This window comes from Grus americana, chromosome 3 (genome assembly GCF_028858705.1).
Source record: "Grus americana isolate bGruAme1 chromosome 3, bGruAme1.mat, whole genome shotgun sequence".
NCBI classification, from domain to species: domain Eukaryota; kingdom Metazoa; phylum Chordata; class Aves; order Gruiformes; family Gruidae; genus Grus; species Grus americana.
Genome location: NC_072854.1, coordinates 38,607,552 through 38,622,572, shown reverse-complemented (window position 1 = coordinate 38,622,572; position 15,021 = coordinate 38,607,552). Strand labels below are relative to the sequence as shown.

Sequence of the window (15,021 nt, the reverse complement as noted above, 5' to 3'; positions counted from 1 at the left end):
CCTGAAATCTTGACTTCTGGTTAGTCTTTTTGCCAAAAGTGACTGCCAGGAGAAGTTATTTTTAATCCGTAACTTCCATTTTTGCCTTGTTTTGATTCAATCCAAAGGTTCGTGTGGTTTTGTTTTTTTCTTTCCCTCTTAAAATTAATACTGAAGCAAATAGAATCATAGCAGGGTACAAATACTGGGGGCAAAACAGTACTGAAGTGGCTTGTTCCAGTCTTCAGTGTGGAAACAGATTTGATATCAAAAGAGCAAAAACTTACATATCCTGATCATCAAGGGAAGGATATTTGCATCTCTTAACTGCTGCCAGCTACTGTTCTCTTCCACCATTCAAGTTTTTGTGGCACTGCTTTTCTGAATGCTAAGGTATGAGGTCCTGAGCAGCAGAACAACAGTGGGGAAGAACAGAGGAGTAAATAAAAAGAAAAAATGGAGGAGGAACAAAAAACCAGTACTGCAGAATGGAAGGAAAAAAAAAAGGCAAAAACATTACTTTGAGGATTTTGGAGAAGGATGTGAAGAGAGCCAAATAGAAACATCAGATTGAATTCAACTCTTAAGCCAATTAAATAATAATAATAATAATGCAGAAGTAGAGTAGTTTTATAATTTTATAATTAAGACTAGAATAATTTGTGAGGTGAGGACAATCATTATATATCTTCAAAGCCTTCTTAAGTCCCTTTTCTTTCTATCTAGAGCTTAATTGTAAGACTTGTTCTGAGTCTCCGCTGTACTGGAGTTAGCAGTGGATGGGATCAGGCTGCTCTTAGCAGGCACCACCCAGTCCCACTTTCCTCTTCTCCAAATTCCAGCCCCAGGGAGGTGTAATTAGCGCTTGGTGGAGATGGCCAGAGGTGGGGATGCACCTTCATGCTAGGACTCACTGCTTTTGACTTGGGTTTGTAGTAGACCGATTCATAACCGTCTGTGGGAAGACTGCTGCCTCATTAAAAACAGATGACGACTCCTTTGAGGTGTGAAGTGATGAGCAGATGTGGTGTCTTTTCTAGAACATGCTTTATCTAACACATTATTCTGGTTTTCATCTAATACTTCTCTGTTTTCACAGCTGCAGTTTTTCTGACTGGATGATAAAAATGTGAGTTTGGAGTCTACAAACAGATGCTCAGAGTTTCAAAGTGAGCCACCAGTACCAAACCCAGCGCTTACTCAGACTTTCTCTTCCTCCTGAAACGTGTAGCACAGCTGTGAAAGTGAACATTAGGAATGTGTACTACCTTAGCTGTTATCCCTACTCTCTCGAAATTTGTGTACTTGGGTTATTTGTGTTTTACAGTTTAAACAATGGATGTATGTTTCTGATGCCTTCTAGTGCTTTTCTGAACCTATCCCACAGGGACAGATTATGCAGCTGTTGTTTGGTGAGCCATTTGGAGCGATGTCTGTGGTTTTTGAAGGTTTCAATGTATATAACTTTTTGAGGACACCTAAAATTTCCCTAGGACTCAATTTCTCCTTTATCTGTTATGAAACATAGTGTGATAATACCAGATAGTAAGGAAAATACTTATGAAATTGTGTGGAATACATTTTTTTTTTCAGTCACAGGAATTTCAATTGTCGTGAAAAAATGTTTTATTTTTGTGGCACTGTATATGTTAAAATAATTTAAAGTAATATAAAGGTAAACTTCCATAACAAATACTTTTTCGGTGATTTACCAAGAATGAAAAATCATATCTGAAAGAATACCATACTTATTGCTGTTTTATTTTAAAATCTATTTTAATTATTTAAGTTTTTGCATTTAAAATTGGCATATTTATCAGTTCTTGCTAAATGCACTGAAAATAAGTAAAGGGTCAGTTTCTCTCCATGTAGTTGGAAAAAGCGACCATAGTTGTGCTGGCATTAAGGGATTTCAAATATGAGAGCACTCTTTGGTATATCTGTAGTCAAAACATTACGAGTGATGTTACTCATCTCTGTTCAGTTCTTACGTACATCTCTTAATTTAGTGCTTACCTGTGTATGCCTTAGGCTAGTGTTTTCTCCATTGCCCCGAATGCGCTGTGAGTAGCTTTTGTACTATTGGTGATTAGATTTAATTCTGATCCAGAGATCCATGCCCTTTACTGTACATACTGTGTTTCTTTAATTTTTATTTGTTCTCATACTGTTCCAGCTGATGGCTTGGCGTAAGATCTTGACTCTTCAATGAGGTCACTGTTGATCAGTGTTACAAGTGGCTTGGCAGTTCTCTGTAAAAGCATATCGGGTTGGAAAGATATTCACCTAAAGTCTTTCAAATTAACTATTTAATCAATGTATGGTACCATTAAAAGTGGTTGTATCTGAATTTGCTGTGGGGATAACATACACAGTAATGGAAAAGTTCTATAAAAAGCTAATTTCAAAATGGCTCTTCTTTGTATTTCAGTTTAAACAAAAAAAAACGAAAAAACCACCAACCAAAAAAACAAAAAAAACCCAGTGCATGTGTGCCCTCTGAGATGCAATAAACACCTTGATCAAAGTAAATATCTTGTTGCCACTTTCATGGTCATTGAGATATTGAACACATCAATACACTTTGAGAAGGGAGAAATGTGTACAGGTCCTGGCACTGATTGCTGAGCCTGCTGGACGTGGCAATGGCTTTTGCTGGTCTTTAAGCAGTACAGGAGAGATCCATATGAAACCAGACTGAGCACAAAGCTACAAGTAAAGTGGGGAGAGGAGAATTCTCTAGTTTGACCTATAACACCTCAGGAGGCTTCATTAAAGCTCTTCATCCCCTTAAACTAGAATAATACTGGACCTGTGAAAGTTTATAATACTGGTCCTGATTTCTTTGCTATGAAGCATCATTCAACAGCTTATTGAGCACTAGCACAGCTACAGGTATTGCTTGTGCTATGGTTTGTCTTACGGCAGGATGAAAGGAGGAGAAACATTTCATACAATTTAGTACGTTAAGGTCTTTTTGGTACGAAATGAATAATGAGAGACCTTCTTTTAGTAACAAAATGAACTGCTGAAGCAGTACTGAATGCCAAGGGCTGCTTCAATGTACTTTATAAACAACAAAACACTGAAACGACTCATTGATGCTCTGGTAAGGTTTGAATCATGAATTGGATTTCAAAGACATTTCCAAGTTGTGCAATCACTATGGGAGTGTCATTGCTTAAAAGGTTTTTTGGTTATTAATTTGGGGTTTTTACTTGCTACTACATTGATTTTCTGAATCCATCAATTTTGGCCTTGGAAAAGTTGATTTTAACCTTCAGCCTTAGGATGAGTGCCCTGTTGAGTCAGGGTGTTCTGGATTAGGAATCTGTAATGCTCAGTAAATCGCTGTGTTTTCTCACTGTTTGAGCATGATGAAGACCTGAACAAGGTCAGTAACTGCACCCCTAGAAAGGCTCGCCGTGGTTTTGCCCATCCTTCCTATGTGCTATGTGTTGCCAAATGCAGGGGGTGCTCAACTTCTGAGTTGTGCATGTCTTCTCAGAGTAAGGACAATATTTTCAGAGGACAATCATAACCAAACATGTAAATATTTTCAGACCATTTCATTAGTGTCTCATTCAAATTAAGATGATGAACTCACTGAATTACAAATGAATGCTTGCAATGTTACATGTTTCAAGGGGCCAAACCTCAGCATGAGGGCTTTTTCTTTGCCAGGTACACACCCCTGCCCTGCAGCAGTTGCCTTTCTCCATCAGCTTCGTCCACAACCCTTGCTCTTCATTCTTGTTAGTCTTCTGTAGATCTCATGGCCAACAGCTCTGTGCAAGCCTGCAGAGTGTGTGTCATTTGATATCCCGTGAGGAAATAGAAGCCTGCACAGAAAGCAAACTTGGAAGAGCAAGAAGCTTGTACGCTGTGGGAAGTAAAACCAGGGTATTTCCCCAGTATGCGAAGTAAGGCTAAACAAAAGTGACTCTTGTTCTCCCCATCACAAAGGAGTTATAAAATCTGATTTGTGAGGAAAACAAGTGGTTGTCTCCTGGCCTGTAGACAAGAACATGTTCTTGTTATCTGAGTTTCATCATCCAGGCATGAATGCATCTGTGTCCTGCTATGACTAACCACTTCTCAATACAAGCTGTAGAGAAGAGTGGGTGGGGAGGAGAGCTCCCTTCTGTGGGAGGAAGAAACTGCCTCCTTCCCCTGCATTTTTCATGAGGGGAGGACAAGTTTCAGACAGCTGATATGTCCCTTACCCAAGCTCTTGCTGTTCTGTGTGCTGGCTTCTTTAGAAGTTGGCACCTTTGGCCAAGTGAGACTTTTGTAGCTCCCCCTTAAGCCTTGGGTGTCTTCAGGAGTGGTAAATACCTGGAGAACATGAACTCAGCTTACTGTAGAGGTTTGAACAAAAAAAGCCAACTTGTTCCTCAGGACTGACTCATTTTTTGAATGTTTGGGGTTAGCTGTGTTTCCTGTTCTTCCCCATTGATTTGTCATTAATTTTAATTGGCTTTATTAGAGATTTTTAGCTGTGTTTTATAATGTTTGCCTTTCGAAATACACTGTAGCTTGAGTTGAGAGCTTCTGGATTGATGCTGATGTTTCCCCAGATGAAAGCCTGGGTGGTGAGAACTAAATTGTTGTTGTCTTCTAAGATCTGGGGACCACCTTAGCATTTCAGGCTGATTGCAAAATCAGGCTGCTACCTGAACTTCCATTCTGAAGATTTAGTAAGGCAACTGCAAAGGCTAAAGACTTGCCTTAAAAATCAAGCAGGAAAGTTTAGAGCAAAAACTGTAGCTGGGGGTGGGGAGGAGGAAGGGAAGATTTGCTTTGTGGATGCATTTGAGACTTTGGTAATAATGAGATGCTACTTACTGGTGGGTGACAGCATCTAGTTCATGAAATGTCCAGCAGCCACAGATGACATAGTTGTGTCTTTTTGGCATGAGTCTTTGCTCCTGCCCCTCTCTCCCCATCTCTTGCCCCAGAATAAGAGCTGCCTGCTCAGGCAACTTATTCTGCATGGAGGGAAAAAAAAAAAAAAAGAAGTCCCAATAACTCTTAATGCCTAGAAAAGCCAACTGAAACTTCCTGGTGGTAGAAGTAGTGGCAGTGACACAAAGATGATACACTGAGTTAGTGATCTAGCTTTTCTAGAACATGAAATATATTAGAAATTGTATTAAGAGCAAACCTTTTTTCCATGTATTGTATATTGCTAGTGCTGTAAGCAGTGTGGGAAGTGGCAGACGCTGAGTGGTAATGAGGGGACGAAATAAGAATTTCAGAGACGGGATTGCAGAAGGAGAGGCTATTCATATTTTAAAGCAGACAGGACTGCCATTTTTTCTGTTCCAGATCTTGGCTCCTAACACTTCACTGCCTCTTCTCTTTCCCTTAATTAAACTCTGCAAATGATGTGGGTAGCAAAAGCCTGATGCTTGTTCTTTTGCCCAAGACATCTCTGAATGCAATTATAGGTGTAAGACTAGTTGCCTTTGGGAGTTAGCAAAGGTGGTAGAGCAGAAGCAGAAACTGAAGCAAGTGAAGAAATGTGTGTGGGTGTGACATCCACTGCAAGGACTAGAGAGGGCAAACCGGTTCTCACAGGGGAAGCTGTGAAGGGTCTGATGAATGTCCACCCTGCAACAGCACTGTAAAGTACCTCCAAATGTTCATGGTTGAACGTGGTGAAGTTTGACCCATATTTTTGAAATATAGTTTTGTATGATGGAACAGATTTGTCAGTTTACCTCAGTATCATCAGTACCTGAAGGAGACATCTTTTTCGAAAAAGATGCCAAAGCACTGACCCGCTCTGTCAGAAGCAGAGATTTCATACCCCTAAATGCAACAGCAGGTACATTGAAGGCACGTGCTACATGAAGCTACTGTAAAGCTGCAAAGATCCGAGGAACTGCGGGAGGGAAGGCTGAGTCGATCTTTCAGAGTTAAACTGGTAGCTGGAGACAGGTTGGTTGTTACCAGTGATAACTAACTATGCAGAGGTTGGTGGGACCCTCTTAACATCAGGTTACTCCTTCCCATAGTCCTTGTCTGTATTTTTGCCCACCCAGGCCTGGAAAGAAGCTGCTTGTGTGGGAGTGGGGATAGTATTGCGCTAGGAGGGGAAAGAGAAGTGGGCTAGAATGGATGGACGGATGGAAGCAGTAGGGAATGGCGTGGGGGATAGATGGTGTGGTCTTTGGGCTGCGGGTTGTCTCTGAGGGAGAGGATGGGTGATGGAACAGTGGTGGTAGAGTGACCCCAGGGAGTGCGCAGCTCCTTGCCCTCAGCCTTGTGAGCTCCTGCAGGGCTGCAACTTGGGTGTTCGATGTCAGCAAACAGATTTTTGTGCACAAGAGCAAGGTACAGGTGCAAGCAGACACCAGGCTTTAAAAGAAGCAGTATTTCTTACTTCGAGTGTGTCAGTGTATAAATAAAGGGGATATTTTTAAACGCTGCTCAAGTGCAAGAGTAGGACAAGTTAAAGGCTGAAGTTAATAAGACTATGCTTTATGTATCTATGATGTCTCTATAATTATGCTCTGTCAATCTAGGTTGATCAATCAAGAGAGTTTTTAGTGATTTTTTTTTTTTTTCCTTACTGGAATAATCCCACCCTGGCTCCAGTCAACTGAAAGCGCAGTTTCAAAACTTGGTAATTTGGCTTTATTTTGAAAAATCAAGGAGGAGAATAGATCACTTCTTTTCTGAAATATGGAAAAAACAAGTTTAGTAGATTAGCAAAGGAAGAAATGGGAAAAAATTTAGTAATATTGATACCAGCATACTGTATAAATAAGATTGTCTTATTATACAAATTCTGACTTACTTAGGTATTAGCATTTCTGAATCTACTGCTCTCTTCTGAACCTTTACGTGGACCATCTTCTGTTGTTCACAGGGCTTCAGCCACTTTGGGGTTTTGGTCTTTCCACTTTTATAGGAGAACTAAATTTTAGGAGCTATTTCTGTGGGCATGCCATTGGAATAGAGCACACCATTCCCTTTGTGCTTGGAAGAACGGTTTCCAGCAGTGTGTTGAAATCACCACTTCCCAGCTCACCTCCACCCCATCATGACAGCATCTGGCACCTGTCTGGCATCCCTGCTGCTCAGCGATGAACAAACACACTGGGCCTTGCTCAGCCCCGTGCTTTGCAGGACATGAGCTGTCCTGAATTTAAATATCTGTTCAAATATACAAATAAATTAGCCTTGCTGCCTGGGTCCTGTGCCGCCAACGTCGCAGTTTGCTTTGCGTTTCTTCCTGCGAACCTTTGCAGCAGCATGACCGAAACACTTTCCCATAGTTCGATACAGCACTCTCATTTCAGAAATGGTATTGATGGAAATCCAGCTGCTTACCTCATTGTGCTTTCTTGAAGATCTGGTTGTGCAGAATTTGCTTATAGAGCCCTTGGCTCCAAGGCAAGTCATGCTGGAAATTTGCTTCTCTCGAAATATTTGACCACCTGTGATGCCTATAGGATGGCTAAAATGTTTTACTCTCTAAGGCGTAGTCCGGGCCCAGACAGGGAGAAGGCAAGGCAGCACTCAATGCACTGTAGTTAATTTTTAATTGACACAAAAGCTCCATTAACTCCAATTGCATACACATCACCCAGCAGTGCATCTATTTTTGTGTATGGGCTGTTTTTAAGCATCCTCCTAAACTTATGTGAAATTAAATTAGGCTATTTTTTTTGGCTAATAATTCATTCATTTTTTCTCTCTAAAACTTCCCTTTATATTTTAAAATCCAAAATATGCAAATGAAATCACCTTCTTATTACCATAGTCCTCATACAGACTAGAGAGAGACTTGATTCCTATTTATTAACAAAGAGACCATAAAAAAGATACGCTTCTTTTTCAAAGTAATGTAAATAAATTGCATAGTGACAGTAAGCAGATATTCTATTTAAATGCTGAGCTATTGTTTAGAATTGTAAACAGTAATTATCAAACTCACCTGTGTGTGTAAGTCTCTAATGCTCTGCACACTTTTTAGTCTGAGATACTATCAAGTAAATGTATTTCTCCCAAGCAGCTCTGTGACCGTGTTACTGGAGGACAGCTAATACTTGTTTCCATATTTGCCTAAGCCTTCCTGGTTTCCCCAGAACCTGGTATCTTCAGTTATCTAGAAAAAGTGCACCTCGTGGTTCCGAAGTGAAGTATTTCTCTTCTGAGGATTTTAAAACATAGCCTGACAGATTCTGTTCTTGACAGTTAGTAAGATGTAACATAACGTTTTGGTATATACATCTTGGATGTACGTAATCAGTACAGTTAAATGTAATTTAGAAAAGTGCTACACTGTTCTGTCCGCCCAAAATGCAGTGTTTTGTATCCAGGATTGATTTCCCCAGAACTTCAGGATCCTGGCAAAGATTTATTGTAATAAAGTAGCTTATGTATCTGTTAAAATATTTTGCTTCTTTAGACATTTGGCTTCATGACCAATCATCAAGATCGACTCTAATCCTACTCTGTCATGTAGCCTAGCTTGTGGATGTTTCAGACAACTCCTGTTTTTTTTTAAAAAAAAAAAAAAAAAATGTTGAGGGCTAGATTTGGGTGGTTTGTGCTTTTAACACCTTTTAGAAATACCTCAAAGAATTTGCTAATGTATCATTTACAACTTCCATCTCTCTTTAGATAAGGAGTATATACTGAGAAATGGGCAAATCATCTATATTTCATTCAAATGCAAATTTTAGAGGAACAGAAAACTGCAAAAAAAATTTCAAGCCCTGGGAGCTGCAGTGATACCTACACCAGGCTGTATCCCATCATTAGCAAGGGAAATTCCCCATCTCAAACCCACAACGTTCTTTTTGCTGTACCCTTACTCCTTTGGGTAGGAATAGCCCTCACTTACATTTTAAGTAAACCACTTTACACCGATGTAGTATTACAAGTGGGTGGTCTGTCTTAAAATGAAGTAGCTGGTCTCGTGTAAGAGCTGTTTACAGTCCAGTTCAGCACAGTTTGCATGAAGAGCCTGTCATGGATGTGCTCCTCTCATTTAATGACCTTTAAAATAGCTGGCAGGCTTACAGAATATTATTTTTCTAGCTGGATGGTTCAGCTTGCCCACCAGGTTTTGCCATTTGAGACTGAACTTACAGTGGCTGGAAACTTTAACTGATAAGTCCAGTATTTTGATAGATCTGTCAGAGATGGAGGAGAGAGACAACCAAAATGAAATAATTTTTCTCTAGCCAAACTGAAGAGCTAAGCTGATCCAATCTATGCTGTACTGGAACAGGCTCTTGTGTGAAATAATATAATATTTTTTCTCTTGGCCAAAGCCTTTTATTGCCAATATAAAAGTTCTGTATGCACGCTGTTTCACTTAAAAGTTGGCTCTCTGCTAAACAAGACCAACACAGCTTGCTGCGCTCCATGCAAAGGCAATGCGTTCAGAGCATGTGAAGTTTAAGTCTGCTGGGCAGGATCATAAGATAGAAATCACAGAAAAGAGCTGTCTATTCCCCTGCTCTAAAGCCAACATTGTAAAATTCCCAACGGATTTTTCTAAAAGACCTCCATCACACCACAGCCTTTCCAAACACCTCTGCAGGACATTACCACCTTCGCCCAGAGAAAGCTACTGTTCCTGTATTACCTGATTCCTCCTCGCTGCCCATTGAACTGTTATTTCTTGTGTCCGTGGGGTTACTCCCTTTGTTCTTTGCAGCAGCAAAGATGATAATTGGACAGTTAACGAGGTCAGCCTTCTGTCCTGTGCCCTCTGTCTTCCATCTTTCCTTGTCAGTCAACATTTCTAGATACCTGATCAACCTTGGTATTCTCTGCACTCTCTTCAACCAGTCTGCACCTCCCATGAAGCACAGCATCCAAAACATGACACAGCAGCAGAGCGAAGGCACGCCTGTGCTGCATGTAACAGAAATACCATGTCCCAGAGGTGGGAGTCGGGCTCCCAGTTAGAGATCCAAGCGTGGCACCTGCACTTTCCCCAGCAGGACTGCATTGTTGGGCTGCGGTCAGCCTACACTCCTCTGCTCCTAGAGCCCTTCCTGAAAAGCTGTGGTTTAAGCAATTGCCCTTCAGCGTACAGAGTCCAGAGGAGGGCCACAGAGCTGATCAGAGGGCTGGAGCACCTCTCCTGTGAGGCCAGGCTGAGAGAGTTGGGATTGTTCAGCCTGGAGAAGAGAAGGCTCAGGGGAGACCTAATTGCGGCCTTCCAGTACCTGAAGGGGCCTACAGGAAAGCTGGTGAGGGACTGTTTATCAGGGAGTGTAGTGACAGGACAGGGCGTAATGAGTTTAAGCTGAAGGAGGGTCAATTTAAATTTATATTAAATATTAAATAAATATTTATATTTAAATAGATGTTAGGAAGAAATTCTTTACTGTGAGGGTGGTGAGGCACTGGAACAGGTTGCCCAGAGAGGTTGTGGATGCCCCCTCCCTGGAAGTGTTTAAGGCCAGGTTGGATGGGGCTTTGGGCAACCTGATCTAGTGGAGGGTGTCCCTGCCCACAGAAGGGGGGTTGGAACTAGATGATCTTTGAGGTCCCTTTCAACCCAAACTATTCTATGATTTGTGCATAGTGTGTAGCCATTGGGGGGGGGAACAAAAAAAAGGAATAAAAATTTAAAAAGGAAATAATTTTTAAGAGGAAGAAATTTGATACTTTAAAGACTTTCAGTATTAAGCATTACTGTTAGGCTCTTTGTGACATTAATAAGACTCAGCACACTGCTAAATCTTTTCAGCAAGGGAAGAAATTTGGGAAGGAGGAGGGAAGCCGTGGGCTGAATGTCTTTCCACACCCTGCTTTTCAGCTGGTTGGATCTCTGTGTGCACGGGGAGTTGTCTGGGAGATTTCAACATATGGCAAGGATGGTGGGGCAGAGCGGCTCTGCAGGAGACGAGACTGTCCATCCTCCCTCAGCCCTTTGAATGCAAGATCCTCATCCTCTGTTTCTCCCACGTGTGGCTCGCTCAGGCTCCTGGCAGGAGAGACAGAAACAAGGTCCCTGATGGGTGATGCGAGAGGTGAGGCTACATGCACATACACTTGATATCTAATTTTCAGTGGGGTCTCTGAAATCTGCGACTGTACATTCTTTGTAACAAAGCTGCTATGTACAGGTTGGCAAATACCTTGTTTGGTAACCCTAGCTGGTTTTTGCCAGAGTAGCGCTGGTATGTCGGCATTTTCTCTGGGTTGCAAGCTTGAGGCTGCCCCTGATACAAAAGCGTACAGAGCAGCACATTTGGCGTGAGATGCGCCGCTGTGCAGGGGGTCTCGCTTGCAAGGTGATGAATGCGCCCATCTGGGGGAATCTCCTGATGAACATAATGATGCAAGTAGTTGGAAATAGCAGAAGGGAGAGTTTTAGGTGCCTCCTGACTAAGGACGGTGGTAGCATTAACAGAGCCGGAGCACAGGTTTCTTTTCCTTGCTAGCTGCGCTGCATTCACATGCTGTGAATGGGTAAGGGAGAACAGGGAGAGGCGGGATACAGCTACCAGCTGTAATCTGGCCATGACACAGGTCTGAACTGCTCTGATCTTATGGAAAGTTTTGTGAGTGTTAATGGCCATAATATCTGTATGTTGTTTAGAAATCTGCCAAAAGACTCAGCAGCAGAAGGTTGATCATCATCATGAATGGGAGCTACTGCCTTTGGATTGCCCCAGGGCGCATAGCACTACCTGCTGAACCCTTAATTCTGTAATTGGTGGAGCTGCCTAAAAAGCCCTCTGCTGAGAATGACATTGGCATCTCACTAAAATCAAATCAAAACAAAATGAACTCCCCCAAAACCCTAATTGCTTGAAAATTTTCTTTTCATGCAGTTAGTCAACTGGTAGTAGAAAAAAAAAAAATATCATGTAAAGTCTTCTTTATAAGAATGGCTGTGAATCTTGCAGTTATTTTACCCATTATCTCCTTCATAGGTAACCTTGTTTCCCACCCATCTTGTATCTCTCAGCTGTATCTTCATCATGTTTCTACCAGGATATACTTGGTTCCACGGTGACATTGCCAGACAAGCCTAAAATTTTACAAAAAGTTTGCTTTCAAATTAGGAGGAGGGAGACGGCTTCTAGATCTAGAAATGTGACTTTTTATATGTCTAAAAAGACTTGCCTTGAAGCTTAGCCTTTGCCAAATAATAAAAAAAAAAAGCTGCATTGGAAAAGTGCGTGTCTGCACCCCTCTGTCCCAGGACCATGTAATTTTGGCTCTGTACGCGGGCTCTGACTGATGTGGCAAGAGGCAAGCGTTATGAGGGCCAGCATGGGCTTGGCAACAGTTTGAGCTTACAGCCCTGGCTCCACCTTGGACGTTAAAAAAAAGGCCTGGTATAGGGATATAATGAAGCATAGAGTTTCCTAAGTTTTTTTCCACTATTTACAGTGTTTTAAATGTATGCTGTTTAATGGTATTGAGGGGGAAAAAAAGCAAGTGCTCTTCACTGTACTTACTGGAATATGAAGGCTTTACCCCTTCTGTGGAGTTGTGATTTTCTCTTTCACAAATGGTATGTAAAGAAACACTGCAGATAAGACCTATCATCTGCAACATCTATAGCTTTTCTTTTCCAGGCTTAGTCCTTGGATTAGACCTAGAAGGCTGTGCTGCTGCACCGAGACATTACCTTAACTGGTGTGATAAATTTTACCCACAACCAGCTACCGAGAAGGTCCCTGCCGAATTTCTCCAGGTGCTGAGCAGATGTGGCTCACACACAGGCACATCTCCCTGATGGGGATCATTCATTTTTCACTTGAAGCTGTTTTTCCGGTGGATCCTGTGAGGCTATGGGAGCCATTTACAGCCCAGTTAGTATAATCTGATTAATAACATCAAATTATTGTTATTTTTGCAGTCAGTTAAATCAGTGAAATTAAATAAAGCTTCCTCTGGAGAGTAGGATGGGTCAAGGAGATTAAACCCTGTGCTTGCTCCTGGGGTCCAGAGCCTATGACCTTTCCCTCAGGCAGCATTCGTGGCAGGAGGAGCTGTCAGGGCAGTCCGGAGCTATTTTGTAAGGGACATCACAAGATCACTCCTTCAGCTGGCAGCCTGCGTTTACGTTGACTCAGAGCTTATGAAAGCATTTCCCAAGGCTGGTTCCAGATTCGATGCGTTGTTTTGGAGCTATGAACACTGGTTTCCTTGCAGCAATTTTGCCTTTAGTTCTCTGTTTGCAGCTGTTACCTTAACAGCACTTTGAAGTGGTTTCTCTCGGACAGAAAGGCAAGGTGAGCCCTACAGGGACACCCCCACCACCCGTGCAGCTCCTGGCTGTGGCCCTGGCTGGCACTGTCCTGCTCAGTCAAGGAGCTTCCTCTCCTGGAGGGAGGATGGGATGGGATGGGATGGGATGGGATGGGATGGGATGGGATGGAAGGGTGCACTCTGTGTGATGGGAGAGGCACAGCATGAGGATAAGGGACATCTGAGCCTGTACATCACTGACAAGGATATTGGGAGGAGGGGGTCTGGGCCCACCCTCGCTGCATTTCCTCCAAGGTCTCTAAAGCGGAGCAGGGGACGAGTTCTTTTCTCGCCTTCATCCCTCGGCTGTGTGCATGCCTGATGGAAAGCTGTTTGAAGACTGAGGAAAGCATTCTGAAGCAGCACCCAGAAGTGAACAGGCAATTGATGGAGCTTGTTGCTTGTAGAACTGAGGCACGGGTTTCCCAGCTGTCCTGGTGGGGAGGAGCAGCATCAAATCCATACATTACTGGAGCAGGGAGAGCCAGGACTTTTCCCCACTATAAAAATAGTTGCTATAAGATAAGAGTCAAAGGCATGAATAACGATTCCTAGGGATAGGATCAAGGTGAAAAAAAAGCACACCGGCAAGTTCAGAAGTGGCCTGTATGTAAGCTTTCCGATACGCAAAAGAAAATCAAGAAAAGGTGCTTCATTAGCCTGATGATAAATGGATTGAGCATAACGGGGCAAAGTTGATGCCATTAAGGATGCAAAGGTGAAGGCTGAATTGGGAAGAAATACACAAATACTGCGTGGCATTTCTTTTATTCTTGTAGCTGGAAATAGCTAATGCATTCTCTGTGGAGCCTTCAAGCTGAAGACGAGTTTAAAGTTGCCCCTCCTGGGGTGTGTGTGTGTGGTGTACCATGGATTTGTGCATCAAAATAACCAAGCAAAAACTGCTTCCAAAGTCATAACTCTTTAAAGACAATTCTCCACCACTGTAAAGGTAATAAAATGCAATTAGTAGAAGCTGTATTTAGTTTTTTTTAAAACTTGTGGTCACTGTTTTCACAGTATGGACAGAAAACTAACCTCACATTGGTCACTGCACAGATGCCCGATTTTATTTAGTCGCAACTGGTAAGGAAAAAATCAATAAGCAAGAAGTGAAGGACTCAAGCACGTCGGTCGTATAAGCAGCACCACAGATCACTGTTGTAACAGGTTAATTTACAAGCAATAAAGCATCATATCTAAATTGAACACTCTCAAAGGTACGTTCCCTTTTGAGTATTGGCTTCCTTTTTATCTCTTTCTAAAAGAAATAAACCTGTTTACAGATCATAAATGCCTAGTGTATAACGCTCTATAACAAGTAAATACATATAATACGTGGCAGGTCAAATTTCCCTCTAAGGTTCACCATTGTAAATGATAGGAGAACGTGATGCAATGTTTGTTCGGTTATTGGACCTTACTGTTTCAACCCACCATTATTAAAAATGACTTCATACATCCTCCATGGATACATGCAGCAAAATGTATAAAACCCTGAAATGTCAGTGGCCACGTGCCTGGAAGCCTCTGCTCATTTCCACCATTTAAGAAGACCAGGTCTGAGTCCAAACTCACAATAAGCAGCAAGAGTTTGGTAGCGCAATAAATCCCTGCCCCTGAGGGGAGATGGTGGGACAGACAACCAGCAACCGGTTGTTCTTTTGCCATGTGACTCACGGCAGCTCTGGAACGCATCCACGTCCTGCACAGATGAGCGTGGCAGAAAAACTCATATGCCACACATATCTGTAAAGTCTCCGTTGCCTTTATGCATACATATTTTTCAAAATA

At 42.1% G+C, this 15,021-nt stretch overlaps 1 protein-coding gene across 3 annotated transcripts in view; it reads left to right on the top strand.

Annotated features, from left to right (window-relative positions):
* SNAP91 (synaptosome associated protein 91) overlaps positions 1–2,511 on the top strand; it is a 71,411-nt gene extending 68,900 nt beyond the window's left edge. For all 3 annotated transcript variants that reach the window (XM_054821310.1, XM_054821309.1, XM_054821308.1), the window contains one exon: positions 1,079–2,511. The gene's annotated coding sequence lies outside the window, so the exon portion shown is untranslated. The remainder of the gene's footprint in view (positions 1–1,078) is intronic.
* Positions 2,512–15,021: the final 12,510 nt, after the last annotated feature.